Consider the following 22,264-nt stretch of genomic DNA (forward strand, 5'->3'; position numbering starts at 1 on the left):
TTTTCCCAGCTGTCAAACCACAACTCTCAGCACACTCTTGGTGTTGACAGGATGCATTTTAATTTCTCAGGGTCCTTTAGATGTTCCCCCCTCACATTCTCCTTTGTCTCATAAGTGTGCCATGTGTCCAGCTTCTTCTCCCTGGATCAGAGACCTGGATGCTGCTGGTTAGGCAAAGGACCAGTGATCACTTCCCATTGGGATCCCAGGCCAGAGGAAGAGCAGCACGTTGAGGGGCAGCTCTTGTAAGTGTCTCTCCATAAGAAAAGCTTTTCTCCATGAGAAAAGCCTCTTCAGAGGGAAGATGAGCTTATTGTGGGAGTTGGGTGTTGCTGTTCTGATGTACAGCACCTTCTCTGCTAAAAACAACAGACACAATGTGCAGGGATGGGCTGGTGTTCTACTTCAAGAAAAAAATCACCCCTGAACTGAAATTGTATAAAACTGCTCCGAAAACATTCATTACTTTAGTAATAAAGGATACTTAACTAAAGTACTTTGTTTTTTGCTCTATACTTTTGCACATACAGAGTGCCCAAACCAGACCAAGACACTGCTGAGATTATGAAGCATCACAGAGCAGCTGGCCCCACTCAGCTGCACTGGGCTGGGTGCTATTTGGGAGCCACTTCTCTGCCAGGGTTACCAGATATGTGGAAGTTCTGCAGCAGGAGTTTTGACCGATGCAGATATGCAGAGTTGTTAATTACACACAGCAAGCGGCTGCAAACCATCATTTCGACTGTACCTGATGCTGGGAAAGTCTTTACTATTCTTGGATCTGCCACAAAAACATTTCAAGTTGTTGCAACGCCTCTCTTTGCAAAAAGGCAGAAGGCTCCGGTATTTCAGCTGTGCCAGTGCAAACAGTTTCCTCCTCACCTTCACTCAAGTGTCTCCTAATGATACCCCTGGACCTTGTGTTACACTCCATTACACAGAGGCTGCCACACATGTAAAATACATCTACATTTTCTGCACGTGTAAATATACATGCTTTGCATTCATGCATGTAATACACATATCACTTTCCTAAGTCCACAAGATCTGTAGCTTTACTGGTGCACAAGCATGTCCTCTGCATACTTAGAAATTATATCAACAAGATGTGTGTGCCAAGACTTTTCAGGAAGAAATCTGAACCGGGTGACTGACCAGAAATTTCAATATGTGCCCATAAAGTACTCTTGCATGCACTGGAGCTGTCTGTTGTGCTCCTCCCAGTGCCAGCAGCAGGGGCAGGCAGGATGCTTTGTGGGGGCACCCCATCAGGCCTCCTGCACATCCAGTGTTTTTAAGGAATAACACCTGGGTGTCCCTCTGTACACTGCTGGTACAAGTTGCCAATAATATAATTTTACATACGTTTGAACTGCTTCTGTAGTCTTAGAAAATGTTGAAAGCACACATATTTGTAAAAACTCTGGGTTGCCTGATGTGCTGGAAACGTGCTAGGTGCCTATAATGTTTCAAACTGAACCATTTCCCTGTTCATTTCTTGCCAGGTTTTCCATAGTCTCAAGGGGTAAAGTTCTCATCTGTCAGTTTCAAATTACTAAAACCATAAAGTTGAGAATATTTGAATTATCAAAATCTCAGAAATGATAAATGGAGGGTCTATTCAGAATATTTTTCTATGAGATCTCCTGCTGTGCTGAATCCAGTGTCCCCACTCTTTAAGCTCTAAGTCCTTTGTTCTGCACTAATGAAAATGGTTTCATACAATTTCCCATGTCCCACTGGAACAGTTCATTGTGGTCATTACATTAATTAATCTTTTCTCTGAACTTGCAATGTCCCTAATTATAGATCTGTGTTTGTTGTCACACACCATCTATAAATTTGTAAGTTCGTCATTTTCTTCACCTTTCTTGACAGTCAACACCTTCTTTCCTCAGTGTTCGTGATATCCAGAGCAAAAAAGAGGAAATTGATATACAGGTCAACTGGACAGTCTTTCTGTATATCAGTTAATTTCTATTGTTTATAAAAAATGGAGAAAACCTGATTTAAAAAGTGAAATAATTATTAAGCACACTGTTAAAGCTAGGTAGTAATTTGTTGCTCTTGCTACAGGGAAGCTTGGCATATTTTTCTTTCTTGTATGTTTTCCAGCCTTTTTTTTCTCCATCCCTTAACATCCATTGCAGGAGAGCACAGCCTCTCTCTGAACAAAGCTCTGCAGACAAACTGGGATTGCAGGCTGCATTCTGAATTCCCGTATGTTAGAGAAAATACAGTATGATGTCAATTACTTCGGGGGGGAATGACTTTGGATTTATACCACTCTATCTGAGATCATAATTTTTCTCCTTGTGAGTAATTGGGGTCACGTGTCTTCCTTTTTAACTTTACCACTGCAATGCCTACGCCTCATGCTGGAGGGTGAGTAGCCTGAACCATCCCAGATGACTGAGTCATGAACATTTTTTCTAGATGAATACATGAGAGTTTATATGAGAGCAAGTAATTGCTCTTCATATGTGCCTGGGATATTATTTCATTAACCAAACTACTCCCCGTTCATGCAGAAGCCCTAAAGATCAAGCAGCTGCTAGTGCCAAATTAAGTTTTCCTTGGGGTTAGAGCACAAAGCCAAAACTTTTGGGTCCTTTTTCATTACCTTCCTCAGTTTGTGACTTTAGACAAACTCCCTGGGATCTCTGTACATCAGTTACCCATCTATAAAGTGGAATGAAAGCTTAATTTACAAGGGAAAAGAGATGTGAAAGTTAAGCATAAGGGGCCAAATTCTGTACTCTTACTCATACTGAAACAGTCCCAGGCTCTGTATTCCTTGACTGTTTGGCTCCATGACATCACCGAGGAAAGCTGCACTTGGTGTAAGTTCATATGTTTACCCCAGCTCTCCAGGTAGGTAAAACACTCTGGAACACTGAAATTCTCCAGTGAAAGCTGCCCTATAAATACAAAGTGTTCTTGTGACTCAGGTTCACTCTTTGTTTGGGTACAGATTCAACATCTCACTTCCTTGGCTTACGAGACAGGTTGTTATTACAACACTCTTTCCTACCTCCTAACACCTACTTAAACAGAAATCACTTCTTACTGGTCTCATGTTCAGGGCACAGAAATCTATTTAAACTTTCCTTGTGACATGAAGAAAATCATTAAAATCAACCTCAACCCCTCTGCCCCTGAGGGATTGCTGTCTTGTTACACCAAACTACTACAGGTAAAGCCTTCAGCATGTCTAACTTTGCTTTTCTTAGGAAGGACCTCAGCTTCTGGGACTGAAGAGACTTCTCTGAAGACATGAGCAGCATGGGAAAGCAAGGGCTTGGGGGAAAAGAGGAGTTCTATTCCCGAAGGAGTTTTAACACGGCTGAAGAAAGGAATTAAGTGTTCAGATCAAGGGTTTAGCACCATATTAGGTAAGTGACACCCCTTAGCATAAAATCACTGTATGGAGGGTAAGCAGAATATTATCAGTTATGTTCATATCATAAAATTTATATATTCTTATATCCATTTCATACATGTGTAAGTGGCTATATAACCTATAAGGCACTAGAGGTCTGTTTCGCCAAGTTTTCCTCCCTATATGTAATGTTTATGCTACAGTCATCCAGGTTAGTGATAAAAAACTGCTCTTTTCAAAATCCCACAGCTGTAATGGTGGCAGGTTGCTTTAGTACCGGGATGTGGTCAAGCCAAATGATCCTGAGCCCAGCAGATATTCACCCAACACCCCCCCACACACACTGGACACTTCTTACCTTGCTTTTCACAAGCCCAAGAGTCCAAACCCAGCTGTGTTCCAGAGATCTATTAGTGCATGCACTAAAGAGCATATTTATGACACCACAAATATTTAAGCATGGTCTCTGCAAGTGGGAGGAGAAACTGCTCTCTCCAAGAGCTTTTGGCCACAGGATTTCGCTTCCTTGCCAGCCTCCATGTGTCCCCCTGAAGCGATGGGTTTGGTGGGGAGGCCTCAGATAATCATCTGACATCTTCCACAGTGCTCGTAAAAAGAGCTAGTAAGAACTCCTTACATATTATCATATGTATTTGAGTTTCCACAGGACAAAGCAACACTTTCAGGAAAGGAGGGAGAAGCATGCAGCTGGTGCTAAGGCATTCAGGGAGTTGTCTGCCAGGCAGTGGAGTGGGGAAGGAAGGATCCTGCCAATGTGTCTCAGAAAGCTCTGGCCATCTCCTTCCCTCTTTGCTTTCTTGTTGGGAAAATTCAAGTTTCCTAGCCTAGATGAGAACGGGTCAGTGTCAGAGGAGAGTCCCTTCTGAAGGGCTCTGAAGGGCTCACAAGGCCCACTATGCCAAACAGACTCATTTCTTAGGGAAGTCTGCTGCCTTCCTAGGATCTGGATCAAAGATGTGGAGAAAAAGCTTTCTGCCCTGGTATGGACATTGGATTTCTATCCATTGCTGATTTTTCAGGTAGGGAGTGACAAATATGCGACGAGAATTCCAAGCACAATTAAGAGAGGCTTCAGGGACTTGAGACAACTGGTTAAGGGATCAGGAGCACAAGCAGCATTCTTCTCTATCTTTCCAGTTGCAGGGAATGATGGGGGAAGGAACAGGAAGAGCCAGCAGATCAATAGCTGGCTCCGAGCCTGGTGTCATCGGCAGAATTTTGGGGTTTTTGATCATGGGTCAGTTTACATGACACCGAGCTGGATGGCAACAGATGGGGTACACCTGTGTCAAAGCAGGAAAAGGAACCTTTGCACAGGAATTAGCAGGGCTCATTGAGGCAGCTTTAAACTAGATTTGAAGGGGGGAAGGGATAAAACCAGGCTTGCTAGAGACAAGCCTGGGGGCAGCACCCCAAAGTTTGAGGGACAGGGTGCTAGTGAGGTCCTATGGTCTGCTGTCTCAGTGGAGGAAGGGATGGAGTTCTGTTCAGCAACAGAGACACGAGGGTTATTAACATGTTAGAAACTATGGAAGCACCTGAGAAATGTCAGGCAGGAATTGGGTCTTCTTTCTGGAAAAGGTGGCAGGAATGTGCAGGAGAGACCTTCCTGACGCAGGTGGTGAGGGAACCAGCCAGGGAAGGTGTCTGCTGGACCTGCTTTTTGTGAACAGAGAAGGACTGGTGAGTGATGTGATGGTTGGAGGCCACCTTGGGGACAGGGATCAGGGATTTTGATTGTCAGACAAGTAAGGAGGATCCACAGAACTGCTGTGTAGGTCACCGGGAGGGAAGACTATGGCCTCTTTAGGATACTGATTCATGGAGTCCCTTGGAAGGCAGAGCTGAAGGCCAAAGGAGTCCAGGAAGGCTGGACATTGTTCAGGAAAGAAATCTTCATGACAGATGGGCAAGTTGTCCCCATGTGCTCAAAGATGAGCTGGTGGGGAAGCCCTGGCACAGGCTGCCCAGGGAAGTGGTGGAGTCACCAACTCTGGAGGTATTTCGAAGTCCAGTAGATGTGGTGCTTAAGGACGTGGTTTTGTGGTGGCTTTGGCAGTGCTGGGTTAATGGTTGGACAAAGTGATCTTAAAGGTGTTTCCAACCTAAGCAATTCTATAATTCTATGATTCTAAAAGATGATTTAAAGTTGATATTCAGTATCCTGGTTTTGGACTAGTAAATGGCTTTCCTGCAATATGCTGCTTTACAGAATGGTCAAAGAGAGAGCCAAGCTGAGCGTCTGCAAAATGGAAATTATTCTTGTCCCAAAGTTTACTCTTTCAGCTGAAAACAAGGGATCAGGTTCTCTCCCTCAGGCTGAGCAGATTCTTACTCTGTAAGTAATTGTACTGAAACCAATGGTAGTGCAATGGAGCTGAAAGATGTCCTGGCATGGTGTAGAGACCAATAGCTTTGATTCCAAGTATCCATTCACCTTGTTTACTTATATATTAAAAAGCTTTAAACCCTACATGCATTTCAATATATTGAGACTGAGATGCCATGGCTGAGCTTTGTTGTCTGCTTTGCTCTCCCAGCACACAGCTCTCCCATGCATCAATTTCGTCCAAAAAGCCATTTTGTTTCTTCTGATTGCATTTTTTGATTGCTTGTTTTTGGATTTTTTTGCTTTTCCTCCTCCCTCCAGCCAAATTCCCAGTCACACTTGTAAAGTGAGCGTACTTCACTGGACACCCTGACTTAAATAAAGTAGCTTTTCCACTAGCAGATGAAAAGGGTGGATCCCATGGGCATGGTCCTGCTGCCTCTTTTCCTGAACGAAGTCCGCCAATTAGGTGAAGTCCCTGCCCTGTACCCCCTCTGTGCTGTCACATGCATTTCCTTCATTTTCCATGACATTAACACAACTCTGCACGTGGTGCCATTTCCCCATGGCATTAATCTGGATCTGCACAGAAAGGAAACTGGGAAACTGGAGGAGAAGAGGAGCTCCTGAAGACCTCCTTGGCTCTTTCTTTAGCTCTCACAGAAGCGGGTTGGAAAATCTCAGAGAGGAAATTTTTATTGTGGCAAAATGCCAGATTGATTAAATCAAAATGAGCCTCCCAGCATAAATCTGAGGAGTTTCTCAGGTTTCCAATGAGCTCAGTGGGCTAGTGACGGGGAGAGCCTGGGCTCAACCCCATTAGAGCCACAGCTCCATGAGATAACTGGGTGTTGGTCACCACTATCTTTATCTGGTTATGTCACTGCAGGAATTCAGCGAGCTGATGTAATTCACACTGGACCGAGCTTGTGGCTTGGATGATGAGGTTATAAGGCCATGCTCTGCTCCTCAAGAGCTTGTGATGGGGCTTGGGAACCCTGGAGCTCCAAAATCTATGCTTTTGCAAATACCTGAATCACCCTAAACAATACCCAACTACAAACTGGGTCACAAGGGGAAGGTACTCCAAAAATGCATTCAAAACACTTCCAGGTGGTAAGGAGGAGCTCAAAGGCAGTAATTTTGGGTTGCCTGTATCAACTTAATTCTGCCCTGTGTATAGAATCTCCATCCCTTTAGCTGTGTGGTCCTTTTCTCCTTTCTCCTCCCAGCCTGTCACCCAGTCTTTAAGTGGCTTGGGGATCCTTGCCTGCCTAAAGGGGATAAATCTTGGAAGAGTCCAATTATTAATCTCTAGAAGTCTCTACTGAATATATATGATTTCTCTTTCAATTTTCTTTCTTAGAAATAGATTAATAGTTTTATATCCTTGTTTTTCAGCTTGAGGCAGAAAAATCTACCAGGAGTTTTCAGCCTGAATGATGAAAGTTTAGTGAAGCTGTACTGAATGGCAAATAAGACCTCTACCTGGGCTGAGCAACCTTGGCATGAGGTGGGACTCAGGCAGTGCAGGCTGGACTCGCAGAATGTTTAGAAGAGTACTCCACTGGTTGTGCCAGACCCTCCAGGGCACTGCACTGATTGTGTAAATGTATATGATCTGCCCAGAGGTCTCAGGGAAGCAAGGATGATTCCTGGTTGGTTTCATGATGTTTTAGATGTGATTGTTCCAGAATCTCCTTAACTTACCTTTCATTGCCATAAAACTCCATCTTCTCATCCAAATCTTGATGTCATCTTCTCTCTTCCCTCTCCAGTGCTCCATTTCATCTGCTCCTATCAAATTGCCTCTCCTCTGGTCTGTGGGGATGCCACAGAAGGGCAGAGCAAAGATATCAGAGAGCAGAACACTTTTGTCCTCTGATCTCTGCTACCTCCTTTACTGCAAGGCTTCAGAAGCAGACCCAGCTCTCACTTGATGTCCATGCAAGTGTCCAACACACTGGGGTGGATCTGTAGAGAACTCATCTTTAGTGGCCTGGCAGGTGCTTCGTCACTGCTGTTTATTAAAATTTGCAATACTTGGGATCAGTCTTTTATCCCCAAGAAAATAAGCAAATCTTCCCTGTTTCCACAGAAAAGGCAGGGAATGAGGTTGGTAATGAGCTGGCATTTAGCACCAACTCCAGGGATGTATAGAGCAGGGTCCCAGCAGCCTCCCCTGCCAGGCTCCTGGCATCCCCCAGCTCACGAGCCCAGGCTTCATGAAGATGCTTCTGCTCCAAGCAGCCTTGACACGGTCCCATCACTCCAAAAGCTGCAGTTTTTTTCCCCTGGATCCCAAGATTTCTTCCCTGATTAGAAAAATTTTTCTGGCAATGCAAGGAAACATTGTCTGTGCCTTAGCTCCTTCACAGTTACAGACAAAGAGGCAGGCGTGCTATGCTTAGGAAAACGGTCTGTCAAGTTCTTATAAACAATAATAAGAAGTAAAATAATGTTTCATTTTCTCCAAATTAGGAGGGTATTTGTTTTGCACTCATAAAAATCTGCTGGTCCCCTGAAATGGATCAGTAGTGACATCCAGTGGTCACAAACTGAGACAGCCACAGTAATTCTGGGATTTAACAGCTTGGGCTGGATTTACCACTATTTACATGTATCCTAAAAGTGCTGTGTATGCAAAAAAAAATTATGTAGATTTTATAAGTGCCACCATCCAGGGAATGAAGAAAAAAAAAAATCTATATCTCCACCTAGATAATTTCTTCGAGATCTAGTGCTAAATCTTCATGTACTAGGAGCCACTCTTCTGCTCTGACCCACACAGTGCTCCCTCCATAGATGTTGGCTTTCAGAATAAGCTTATTTCATTCAGTAAGGTATTTTGGTGTTAAAGGTAATGTATGGATGAACTTGGAGTGTCTATGCAGGCTGGCAGCTTGTTTAATCAGTTTTTTCCAAGGGCTTTTTGGCTCTCAGATGGTTTCTATTCATCTCCTTGGCTTCCTAGGCGTTTTCTGGCAATGCTGTCTAAACAAAGGGGCTTTCTGCACTTAGCAGAGTCATACAGATGTCGTGGTTTCAGTATGATGAGTGAAGGATCTGCTACCAATTCTTTTTTAAAAGGAAATGTGTATGAAACATTTATTAAAACATTCACAGCCCCATTTCCTGAGATTTAGATGGCCACTAGATCCAGGTAGTTCAAGTCCAACTTGGCAGTCCTACATCATGAGTGATTTTTTCTACATCATGATTGCTTTTTTTTCTTATCATGTTATCATGTTCCAACCCACAATGTGTTAAATACAGCAAAGGGAATATTTGAAGCATCCAAATGGCTTCCTGACCTTGGACAAGCAGACACAGGGACTGTCTTGGATTGCAGCCACTCGGCTTCACTTCCTGCTGAGACAGGGTTGCAGAGTGACTCCTGATGGGGGATGTGAACCAGGCCACCAAGGAGTGCATCAGCTGGTTTGGACGAGTTGGGGAACTTGAGAAGACCTTGACTCTCTTTCTTGGTGTGTTAGAAAAATACTGACCAACCTAGTGTGAGCCAGACACAGAATAATTTTTTCTGACTAAGGGTGCACTAGGAGATGCTCAACTCTCCCTCTGAGACAACAGGCTTTTCTTTAGTGAAGTGCTGATGCTGTGACTCCATAAAGGAAATCCTCAGTAAAACACCATTTCTTACTTGACCTGACTTGCAATTTAAGAAGTTAAATTTACACCTTCTCTGGCATCCCTGTGCCTCTTGCTCAGTTCTAATCTGAAGTGACTGCTGTGGTTCAGTTCGGGGTTGGGAGAGATAATCAAGTTACTGTTGGTTGGAGAGTTACTGTGTGCTCCTCGAGGCTGAGGGTTTCACCACATGCATTCTTCTAGACTCTCACAAACATGCAGCAAAAATGCATTATCTTAAATCTTCTTTTGCTGACATTTAAATGAACACATTTTTTCCCAAATATGAGACAGGCCAAGAACATCTGGCTCCACTGATGCTCAGTAAGTAACTCATTACACTGCAGGAGCTCACTCATTTTTGAGCCCTGGGCTTTGGTAATGCTCTTGCCTGGTTTATGGCTCTGGTGTACTTGATTTGTGCTTGAGCCAGGGTATTATATTTAGGCACTTGAGCAACAAGTTTTGCACAGAGATCCAAACCTTTAATTCACAGTTGTGGAAAGTGCTGGAGTAAAACCCTGCTCACTATTCCCTGCTTATATTTAGGATACAGATGCTTCAAGGCATAATGACAATTGAGTCTAAAATCACATGTATTGAAACTAAAAAGCAGAGGTACAGAAGCCAGCTTTTCAGATCCTGCTGATGCATTATCTGAGATAGCAGCCTGATGAAACATCCTACTTGTCTGTTCAGGGTGGTTGCTTAAGGACATCATGATAATGACTGACATTTCTGTCATGTCACTTTTTGTTTTGCCCTCATCAGGATGACTCTCATTTCTCTCCTTCTTCCATTTCTTGTAATGTTTGTTTACCTGGTTGGTAATGCTTAGTCCTCTTCTGGGATTAAAAGATGATAAGGCTCCAAATAGGACCCAGATGGCAGCAAGCTCCCATTATTCACATACAACTATTTATACTCAGCTAGTACTTACAGTTATTTGGTAAATCATTCATATTAACTTCCAACAGACATGGGTATCTTCAGAAAATCATATTCTGCTCCTCTAAAAGAATACTGGGATGTCTTTCCAAACCATACACAAGGAACTTACTAATACTTCAGCAGTACAATTAAGCACCTCTGCTTAACCTTCTGAACAGAACAAGTCCATCATGATAAAGAAGTTTGATTCCTGTTAAGGAAACAGAAGGGGGAAGTAAGCAGTGCCTGTATCCACAGGAGGTTTGAGCTACTCCCTGAGTAATCCCCTGTCATGGGATGTGAAACATCCTCTAAACCAGGAGAGAGAGAACAGATAAACACTACCAGATATCAGAATCACATCTAAGAAAAATATCAGGCTGCAAGGCAGGAGTTAAAAATGGGAAGCTTTATGTTATTGGTGCCAGGTGGGTGACAGAGCAGGGTGGTTGTAGAAAAGGAAGAAGTGAGTAAGTGACAGTATCGGTCTCCAGCAGAGTTTTTACGAGGCAGTATAAGTCTAGCAGGAGTTAACAGAATGTAATAGGATTAAACTTGGCTGAATTCAGAGCAAATAGTAAGATTTGCTTTCTCAGAAGTTTGAGATTTGGAGGTTTGGCAGTTCAGTAAGAAATGAAACCTTAAAAGGGGTGGTTGGAATATATTTTGTCACTATTATTATTATTAATATTTCCAAAAACCCCTTGCAGGGATAAGATCCTTAGGCAACCCACCTGCAGAAGAGGGAATATGTATGGAGGGTGGCTGCAGGCTGAAAGGAAAACAGCTGTTGACTGGTCATGTAGTGCTACCCTGTTGGAACATGGTGCAGTTCTGCTGGGCTGCCCTGGTCTTTCTCCAAGAGTTGAGATTACCAGCACTGCCACGGTGAGGGATTCATGACAGCTACCTGCTGCTGGAGATAGTGAGCATATAGATTTTATCCTTACTGTGTGTGGAAGAGGGAGCAGTTCCATTTGCATAGGCAGCAACTGCTGGCTCTGTTTCCATTTTTTAAAAATTCTTGTAGCAAGAAATAAAGGCAGAATTCCTTGAAATTCCTGAGAAGTACATTTTATTGGAGGAAAACAGAGTTTTACTGCTTTCCTAACTACTTCCCTCACCCCATCCCACTCCTTCCCCCACCTCCCCAAAATAAAGAATGTCATAGCATTGTCCAAGTCCATTAACAAGGCCTGTTCTGCTTTTTTTCCCCCTACAATATTTCTTCATCCCTGAGCTGGAACAGTCTGTCACTTTACACTGTGGAAATGCAAGTAATGTATAAGGATACACCTTGTGGACCAGATACTGCACTGAGCCTAAGGCTGCTCTGCATCCCACAGACAGGGGCCAACCCAGCTCCCAGTGAAGATGTAAGAGAAATACAGAGAGAGGTACAAAACTCTTTATTAAGTTATGCTAAAAAATATTGTCCATCTGTCCAGAGAAATCTCAGCTATTGACAATTAGTCAAGGAAGTCAATTGCCAGGAAGTCAATTACTTCCGTGGCGGTGGTGGCACCACAAAAAGTGGATCCCCCAAGGGCAGTAGATTCAATAACTGGATTCAATGATGGTTTTAAGTGGACCTTACCCAGGATCTTCTGAATGCACACAATTTTGCTGATGTTTGCTGGCTGTCTTTTATTTTCTCTCGGCTGTTCTCTTTGGACCTCTCTAATAGATTGTGGATTACCTAGAGGTGAGGTACCAAAATTGCATGGTGGGAAATGTACTCATGGTCTTCAAAATTTGTTAAGAAACGAGGGTTGTGCTCCCTGGTGAAGGTAGCAGTTGTATCATTAACCACAGATGAAAAAAAGAAGCCATTAATGCTGCATATTTTTATGCATGAGTTCAGGTCTCCTTGTGCTGATCTACCTCCACAGTGGCTCAATCCGGGGAAAAAATAGGGAAGAAACTGAATATCTTCTTCATTGTAACGATTGCTTGAGTATGTCTACACACCTGCAAAGCTCTTCTGTTGACATCAATAAGTAGAACTGACAAGATACAATAGCATATTATTGCCTCCAAAGGAAGGCACTGCGCTTAGGTTTTCCAGTATTCCTCTGCTGCTGGATACAGTACCATGTTACAGGAAGCCTGACTAAACAAACCTTGGCAAGATAGAATGATCTCATACTCTTTGCTGTTCTGTTTTACATGCTGATGTGCAGATGCTGGTCTGTTTTGGAAAAAGCATAGGCTGGCTTTGCATCTTTTGCTACTCAAAAAGAACAAAGTTTTAGAGCCCCATGTCCCAGAAAACCTTGAGGATGAAGCTTTGGACCATATTTTGTCTCTTCAAGCCAAGAGTATCTTCAGAAGGAGCTGTTTAAAGGATAATTTATTTTTATTGTGTTGGTTAGGCTTTTAATGCCACAGGAAATCTGAGGGGTTCAGCTACAAGTCCTTGTGTGGTTAACTCCTGAAGCATTTAATTAATGTACTGAAATATTATATTTCACACTTAGTGAAAAGAAAAAACCCAACCAAACTAACAAACAAACCAAAAAACCAAACCCAAAATTTTTAAAAAGAAAATCACAAACCTCTAGTATCTGTAATATGATAAGACAGAGGGTATTCTCCTTTCTTTCCCACATGAAAATCTATTAATTTTATTATGACCATTCTCTATTTGCTTTTCCTTCCACCCAGCTGTGCTAGTCTACAGTATGTATTTAGCAATAGCCTGTTTGGATCTACATGTCCAGCAAAATCTTGCAAGCTACTCCTTGGCATCTTAATTGCATTTCCAAATAACTTGTTTTTCAAGTTCTCCACCTGCTACTTTTTCATAGCACACAGAGGCATACGCACTGTTTGCCAGACCCATGCAGGACTTTGTTTCCTTGGATGAGCTAAATCAGGAAACAAGTGTAGCTAAAGCAGAATGAACCAAGGTGAAAGCAGAAAAGGCACTGAAAATTTTGTTCCCAGATCAAAATAAGGAAAAAGAAATGCATGTGATTTATTGAGCATGAAATCTTCAGATGAAGAGGGATCAGGTATTGCAAATTCTCATCATCCATCACGAATTCTGGACTAGAGAAGCACTGAGCACATCAGGGGTATTGCTCAAACTATGAGCAGTTGGGTCTTGTGTAAGCAATGCGCTATGGAAAAGAGGTATGTTTGCATCAATACAAGCACTCCTCAGAAAAGCTGTGAACCAGAACTCTTCACAGCTACCAAGAATCATTCTTATATGGTTTAACCAAACCCAGTGCTTCTAAATGCTTCTCAGTTAGAAAAGGGTACTTTGTATTGTTGGTAAATGGGGAAATGAGGAAGTGTGAAAGATGAGTCACTGAGCCACAGGGAGAGAAAATGTAGTGAGAGCAACCACAGCACCCTCACTGACCGTGTGTTCCTTCAATAGCACCTAATAAGTTTCCTGCAGCCCTGGCCTCCAACAAGAGCTGTATCAGCTCAGTACTGTGGATAATGGGAATACTTATTCCAGCTGCCCCAGATGTGTCTACATGTCCTACTTATCTAACCAGCTTGTAATTTTAGTAAGCACATTCATCCTGATCTTACAGGTGTGACTTCAGGGCTTGAAGACCTAAGCTCCATCTCATAGGATTCAGGTGACTAAATACCTTCTGAAGATATGAAGCAACTTGGCTGATGTCTGAGAATTCAGGCAGGAATCCTGGCATTGCTGTCTCACAGGGCTGTTCTCTCCAGGTTTGGCATCTGAATCATTATAATAGCCTCCTTGAATGCTGGGATGGGACAGATTCAAAGCAAAACCACCCTGACAGCTGGGCATATTGAGCCCAGGTACAGAAGAACAGAGAAACAAAATATTGAGCCAGAATTACGAGAAAGGAGGGCCGACAGAACTGTGCTGATGAATTCTGACTAAAACCTATATCTGTAGGTAACACTTGTGTCAAGAAAAACCCCAAAACAACAACAAAATGAAACACAAAGTGTAAACCAACTAGAGAGTGTTACTGCTAACTCTACTAAATGTAAAAAGTGGGGGAAGTAAAAGGGGAAAATCAATGATGTGAGAAGAACAGCAACAACTTGCTTTTAAATCTTCATTGCATCTGTGACCTCCTCTTCACCTAAATTTGAACCTGTGCTTGTTGTAACGGCACCTATCTTGTGTCAAATGAAAAATTTCCCCCAGTAAATGCACCTCTCCAATAAAAGACATGAAAAAGAAAGTTACTGTGGGAAGAGTCATGCTGATGAGGGTAACTGTAGGAATCAAATAAGAACTTGGCCTTGTGGAAAAGCAATATTTTCATTGTTTTGAGAGGGTTACACAAATAACTTGGCATACACTTTGAAAATGTCCTTGATGGTGCCCTTCTGACAACAAGAAAGCCAGCGAGCTCACATTACAGCATCAGATATGCTGAGCAACTGGTGCGGAGGAAGTATTGATGCCCACAGATCTCCTGTGTAAAATCAAACACAGACAATTACCTTAGTTATGAACCATGGTGGTGTAACAGGCTTCAGCCAGCAGCCTGTCCAGCTGCTCCTTGGCAAAGATCCTGAACAGACTGTGCAGTTGGCCTTAAATCTTCAGCTACCTCCCACCCAGCCAGCCAGGAGCTGTACAGATTGCATTAAGCATTCACAGAGCTGCTGATGGCTGCCCTTTTCCTAGAGATATGGGCAGCTCAGCCAAATTGCCATCGACAGGCTCTCTCCCAGGCTTTCCCAGTAAAACAGCATGAGTGGAAGTGGGATAGAGTCCTGAACAAGGAGAACATCCCAGACAATTGCCATTAGGAACAGAGCTGTAATTAGCTGAAGAAATTTGTGCTCCCGTCCTAACTGAAGAGAGAGGAACACCCAAATACACCAGCTCTGCCCAGGCCAGGCAATTCTGTTGCACAAATGCATCTCAGTGAATCTCTGTTAAAGACCTCTGGCCTCCCCTGGGGAGCTTTTGCACAGGGCAGAATTCAATCCTTTTACCTATCCACTCGTTTTACCCACCCTTCTGCATACCCTGCTCTTGACAAGCCCTGCTGTTAAATCCCCACGCATTTTTTCCTGCCATCCTTCTAAACATGCAATTTTTACATGTTTGCCTGGGATTCCCTTCCCCTGCCTTTGACACCCTTTGTGCCCAAGCTGCTCAGAGATGGACCAGAACCCTGTGTACCTAACAGAGCAGGTAATGGATGACTACACTCTCATGCTCCCTGGGTTGTGCTCCCTCCAAAGCAGATCATTTCTGCATGGTACAAACAGTATTGCCAGACTATGTTTTAAGCATTTAAGCTGACGAAGCAAAGATTAGCATCTCAGAAGTCTATTAACAAACTTAGGAGGGTCGTTTTTTTACCAAGTATGCATATTTATATATAATTAATGAAGTCCAAGGCTTGCAGTACATGCCTCTATCACTCCCGTATCACTCCTGTGTACAGCAATGTATAAATTATTCCTAATATTGGTCCTTGCTGGTTTTCTCTTAAGAAGCTAACAGTGAAAAGGAAGAGCTTTCTGTTCTTTCCAGGAAATGAAGCCCCAGTACCACTCTAAGTACAGAGTGGAGCTCATCCTTTTTCTACCTGTTTTACCTGCCTGAAATCTACATTCCCCTCTCAAACTGCTTTGCCATCGGTAGGGTTGAGGAATCAGGGGAAAGCAATAGGATTACTCTGAGATAACAAAGAAAAATGCTGATTACAAGGAGGTCTGGAAATCCATGCTTGCCTTAACTCAGTCTTTATGCTGGAATCAGTAGGGGATGAAGCTCTGGGGACACTGTTGTGACAGAGGGGTTTGCAAGAAAAACTCACACACCGCTTCATTTCTCAGAAAAATATTAACATTCTTCTGGCTCCTCCTCCAGAACCAGCCATTTCTGATCCCTGAGATAAACCCAATTGTTTTCTGTTGTTCTTCCTCACTTGATCAAGCTCTGCTCCCACAGCAGCTCCCCCACTGCAGCACCTGCAGCAGTTCACAGGGCTTTGAGGAGCTTTCCAGCTTCCTCCTCCTCCTCCTCCTTGCCACCTTACCTCCTAACTCTGCCTCTCTCAGCCCCATTCCCAGGCATGATGAGCCTCCCCAGGCTCTTGTTTTCTACCATTTTGCTGGATCATCTGCCATAACCTGCTCAAGTTTTCCTTTTTAATTCTTTCTATTCCCACAGCTCTTCCTACTCCTGCCAGAGGAGAGGAAGCTCTGACATGTTGATTTTTCAGACCAGCTGCCTGTTGATAAATAATGATGCAATATTTAGTGGATATTTACTGATTGCAGGGGAAGGCAAGCCAGTGGTGATCTGCAGAAAAACAAGGCAGGGATCATCCTTTCAAGCCTCAGCAAAGGACTTTTGTTGGATGATTAGCTCACAGCAGCATCTGCAGTGGAAGCAGTTAAAGTTCCATTTAAAAAAACCCATGAACATAAGACTAAGAGCATTTAAAAATATCTGTTCTTAATGTTGCTACGGAGACCTTTATTGTAGCCACTGTACGTGATGTGCATTGATTATATTCCTCATAGGTAACATTTCTCTCTCAGACTACTAGAAGCTGACAATACTCCCACTTGTACGAGGTGGTAGGAGTACACAGGCTGTGGAACTAAACAGCACTTGAGAGGAAATTTACTCAGTTTTTCAACCCTTAGAAATTTGTACATGTACAGTTTCAGCACTTCATTAACAGTTTCTTGCCTTTGCAGATATCCCTTGTTTAATATACTCTCCTTTTTTAAAGCAGAAGGGCTTAGGATCAGCACTTAGGATCATTGTAATTGGGGTGATAAACGCAGCAATCCTATTATAAAAATAAGGTTTATCATTCATATGGCTGGCAGTGCATGCACTTGGAGCTCCCTCAGTAAAATCTGAGCAGTTTCAACACATGGAATTCAAACAAAAACTGCACTGACTGCATTAAAGATTTTATTTGTCTTTGAGCTGAGCTGATCAGGTCACAGTACCAATGGCAGAAAATGTATTGCTGGTACTCAGGTAGTTACATGGGCTGCTCTTTTCAAAAGCTTTTGAGAAAATGTTGCTGATCAAATGCAGTTAAGTCAAAATCTTGGCAAAAAAACCCTCCAAGTTTTTATTACCATATTCTAAGCTTTACCCATTCCAATAAAAATAACATTATTTGGAAATACAGCCCTCACAGAACTTCAGTTTCACTTTTTAGATGACAGTTTTCATCTTCCTGGCTTTTTTTTTTTTAAATATTGATTCGGATTAAATAACCTTGCAGGGATGACAAAATTTAGCAGAAATTATTCAGGAAGCCAAGCTGCTTTAAGGCTTAATTCAGAGAAGTTTTAAATTTCATATTGAAAATATTTGCTTCAGTTTTTCCATTTGTTAGATGTAGAGCTCAATAAGTAAGTTCAAATAGAAGTGTATGGGCTGCATTTCAGGCAGCTGTGGTTTTAGAGACATGCTTCTTAAATTAGTGGAATAACTGAAAATTAGTAGGCTGGTAGTGGGAGGAAATGCTCATCTGCTGTGATGCTGAAGACAACAAACAGGTTCCTCACTTCTTTTAGCCTGCAGATTAGAATTTCACCTTCTCACTCAATCCAGCATCCTCAGCATCACCGAGTGCCTGGGAAAAGAGAGTGGAAATTGAACGGATCCAAAACTATGAATATCCATGAGCTTTGCTTTCTGGCCTAATGAAGCTACAGGAGTACAGTTTGTCCAAAATATGGGAAATTGTTCTTCAGTTAAAAGGGATTTGGATTTTTTGCCTTGACAGAAGTTTGGAAGTGAACATGAAGATCCTTGTTTTAAATTGCATTTCTGCCAGAAATTTCCATCTATTTTTACTGATAACCCAAATTTTAGAACAGCCTCCCCAGTCTGCTGATTTTCCTTACTATTTTTCTTACTTATTTTTGTTCCTTCCTTTGTGTAGGCAGTTCACTTAGCCTGTTCCTCTGCAATGCCTTATGCACAAAAAAAAGGTGTTAAAAAAAGTGTTAAAAACTTACAGCCTAGACTCCATGTCAAAGGATAAGGCCAGATCTGACTGTTACTACAGAGATAATAGTTTTACAACTTGCAAAATGTTTGTGACATTACGAATTGCTTCTGTCCTTTCAAATGTATCATTTCTTGAGTGTGAATCATGAGGTTGTGTTTCTGGGTGAATTTAAATTTGGCTGATGTTTGCCTTGCTCTGAACAGAAGCAGCACAGACAGCTTAGTATGAAACCAGACTATTAAATAAACTCTAAAGGGAGAATGGCAGGAATTGTAATGTTATGCTTTCTCAGCTGAAATGTGTTACTAATGGTACTTACAGAGATTTTAATATTATAGCTATTTGTCTTACGTAGTTGAACAAAGTAATTCATGTTATTACAAATATGTAGCCCAAATTGACATGTGTATGTATTAAAATACAAACATATGTACTTATATTAGAATTATCATTCAGATATGGTCGCAATGATTATTATTTGTCATTAAACATGGTCTTTGGGATTTTTTCTGAGAAAATCTACTTGAGTTTGTGCAGAAATATGTTGTGAAGAGAATAAAACTTCGTGCATATAGATTAGCCTTGGGAGCCCATGTGCATCTTTTAATTCTCTGAATACAGAAGCATCAATACAGGCAGGGGAAGACAGTTGTGAAAACCTGTTAGGAGGAAGAAAGAGAAATGAGAATATGTAAATAAACGTTTCCATTTACCTTTCCTGAGCTTCCCACCAGTATAAAAGGGACTTTTCCCCCCAGATTTATTTACATCAAAATGCCTGGTCTACCTTTGAGTGCTTGGAAAAAGTTATATTCATTTTAGCTTAAACTGCTGGGTTGAGGCGAGGAAGGGCTGACCAAACAGGAGGGGAGATGAAAGGATCTCTTCAGGCATTTGTGAACAGTTCAGCTCCACAAACACGCTTACAGATGCTGAGAAGGACAGCTTTATGTACAGCCCTGCGAAGGTGCCTGAGAAGCCCAAGGCATGAAAGGACACAGTCATGCCTGCCCACTGCACCTACACCAAACACACCTTCTCCATAAAGTACATGAGCTGATCAGTAATTTCCTTTTTGTTTTTCTTTTTAATGGCTCGAGACCTCATATGAAACTTAGCAGCAATCAGAGACGCTTAGGTGAGTAATGCAGAAATCCCAGAATCTTCCTTCTCTGAAAAAAACTCCAGTCTGAGCTAAAATTTCTGAGATACTCCCTCCAGCTTGGAGGACTGGAGCAGGTTCCCTCAAATCTTCTGCTCCCTTACTTAGCTTCTCTTTCCAGCTGAGCCCCATAGGATACACGGGCCGTGCGAGCAGCTGCAGGCATCCAGGACCTGCCACGGCATGTCACCGATCCCAGGGCTGGAGCTGCTGAAATTGGATTACCGACTCTTTGCACAAGTAATTGCTCTCCCGAGACCCGGGCACGAACTCGGGCTCGGAGTGTGGCAGTGCCAGGCGGTTCCCTCCCACTCCCCCCGCAGCCCTTTCGCCCTCCCTGCCGCAGGACACAGAGGCTGATACAGAACCTCTGCCCTGCGCCTCCGCGGCTGCGGCCCGGCCGCGTGTGCAGCTCTGACCTTCCCGCAGGGGTGGTCCCCCCCAGCAGCAGGGAGCGAGGGAGGCAGCGAGGGAGCTCTTGCCGTGGCCTGATTTGGCCGAGCTTATCTGGAGGCTAACGAGACACAGCAGATGCTCCGCGACCGGCGGCTGCCGGACCTGACAACTACCTGCGGATTGACGCAGGGAATTACGCTTTTAATGAAGGGCAAGTGAGGCACAAAGCCTCACGGGGACCCTCATCTCAAAGCCCACACTCATCCCTGAAGTGTGTATTAACCCTTTAGCCAGTGAATCCCTGCGCAAACCAAAATTGCTTTTTAATGCAGTTTCCTGAAGCCTCTCCATCAGCCAGAGGCTGCTTTGGACTAATCCAGGAAGTGAGCCAAGCATTAAAAAAAATAATGTGAGGTTATGGAATATCAAAAACATATTGACCATAGTGTAATTATACTTGAAATGGATTAGGGGAAGTAGCTAAAACAATCTCCATTCTGAAAAAGATAATTTGGGCGCGTGCAAGAGGGTCTTGGGGAGGCTGCCTGCAATCCTGAGCAGGGATGGTGAATGTGCTTCAGAGCATGTAAGGAAAAGGTACTGGAATGAACACTAAATGACAAATGTGTTAATAACTGTCCCAAACATATCACTTCCTAAGCCTTAAGCAAGCTGGCATTTACATGAATACCACAAGTCAGCAAAGTAAATGCAGATAGAAGTGAAATGCGTGTGACAAGTCTCACTCGCATCTGCGAATTAAGTAACAGTTTCTGGACTTAAGATGTAACAGCAGACAGGGAATAAAGGAAATCTTCAGTTTGCCTTGGATACCGGTAATATTAAAAGCCCGAATTTGTTATATTTACAATTAAAATAGATATTTTTGAAATATTTTTTTTAATCTTGGAAAAGTTATCTGAGAGCTACAGTTCCTAAGCAGAGGATCTTGTTTCATGATAAAATAAAAGCTAGGTCTGTGTGAGATATTAACAGAATCCCTAATTAAGAACCAGGATACTTTAAGCTTGAACAAGATGAGCCTCTTGAAGCAAGTATCCAAAGCAACTTTACATCCAAAATGTTAAGCTCTTGATAAAACAAGCAGAACATACTTTAAAAGATAATTAAAGATGAGCTTCAGTGAAAATACTGGGTTTGTATTTGGGCCAAACTAAACCTTGGATGCAAACCCTCACTGTCGTTTTTTGTTTTAACATGTTCTGATCCAAAGTGGTTGGGCTCTAAGCCACTATTACCAAACAATTCAAGTGTTTTACTTGTTGCAGGTAAGACTGCAAAGCTGTTCACAAATGAGAGTATCCCTTTTGTGAGACAGATTATACCAGATCTGTAAATTTAAACACAGAGTTAAAAACCCTCTTCTTCAGAAGGAAATGTCAATTTGGGGCATCCGCATCTTTACTCAGCTAGTGGAGTTGTTTTGGTTTTTTCCTCCTGCTGCACACAATATTCACAATTCCAAAGTAAATTCTGTAGTTTCTCATTATCTCTGAAAACTGAGGGTTGGGTATCTCAGGAAGGATCCACCAAAAAGCAATATGCAATATGCACTCCTAACTTGAAAAAATAAGCCTTCCAGTGAGACATTTCTAGGATAGGAATAAAACCTCCTCAAATTCTCAGTTCCCATCCTTAAAAATAACTAGAAGTTGGGGGATGCATGTGTCATATTTTTTAGCAGGACAAATGGATGCATTAACGCAATGAAGCCAATGATTTATTCCGGCTGACGAAATGCTGGTGGTTCTCCATAGCACTAACACGTCCTAAATACGATTGAGTCACCCAAACTGTATTTTTTTCCCACAAAATTCTGAGTGGGGGAACGTAGCTTGTAATAGTGAAATGTACTTGAGAGATTTGGAAACGAATATGGACCCACAAGCAATGGATTCTCCTCTGGGCAAGGAATGGGCTCAGAGTGGGTGAGAGACAAATTCCTCCAGGTCAGTTGAACAAATCTCCCCAGGAACCATCTGGAAACAGGGTGAGCTCTTTCTGCCAGCTCTGGGAGCAGCCTCACAGTACAACCTGCCCCTTCGAAGGCAGAATTAAAACAAAAAAAAGTAGGAATTTAGATGGCATCAAAGAAAATCTCACCTGACCTGAAGTCCCAGTGTTCTTAAAGAGGTTTACACCAATAAAATGCAGAATTGCCTGATATTAAGATAACACGGTGCTTGGCAGGGTTCAGAACTAGAACTGGAAGCAGTACTGATCACTGTGTTTCCTTTTTTTTTTCTTCAACATATCTTCAAAATTGGAGCAGACCAGCTGCTCTCTGTGCAGCATATCCTGTCTGAATTTGTAGATGCCTGAGGACAGTCAAAAGGAAAAGACACCCGCCAGCTGTCTGTCACCAGTGTAACTTCCAGCAATCTTTGTGTTTAATAGCCTTCAATGGA

At 42.6% G+C, this 22,264-nt stretch overlaps 1 long non-coding RNA gene across 4 annotated transcripts in view; it reads left to right on the forward strand.

Moving 5' to 3' along the window:
* The window catches only part of LOC120410201, a 70,219-nt gene extending 51,363 nt beyond the window's left edge, over window positions 1-18,856 (forward strand). For all 4 annotated transcript variants that reach the window (XR_005602179.1, XR_005602176.1, XR_005602178.1 and 1 more), the window contains 3 exons: window positions 3,234-3,395; window positions 11,554-11,710; window positions 13,868-18,856. This is a non-coding gene — a long non-coding RNA (uncharacterized LOC120410201). The remainder of the gene's footprint in view (window positions 1-3,233; window positions 3,396-11,553; window positions 11,711-13,867) is intronic.
* The last annotated feature ends 3,408 nt before the right edge of the window (window positions 18,857-22,264 follow it).

This window comes from Corvus cornix, chromosome 6, assembly GCF_000738735.6.
Source record: "Corvus cornix cornix isolate S_Up_H32 chromosome 6, ASM73873v5, whole genome shotgun sequence".
NCBI classification, from domain to species: Eukaryota; Metazoa; Chordata; class Aves; order Passeriformes; family Corvidae; genus Corvus; species Corvus cornix.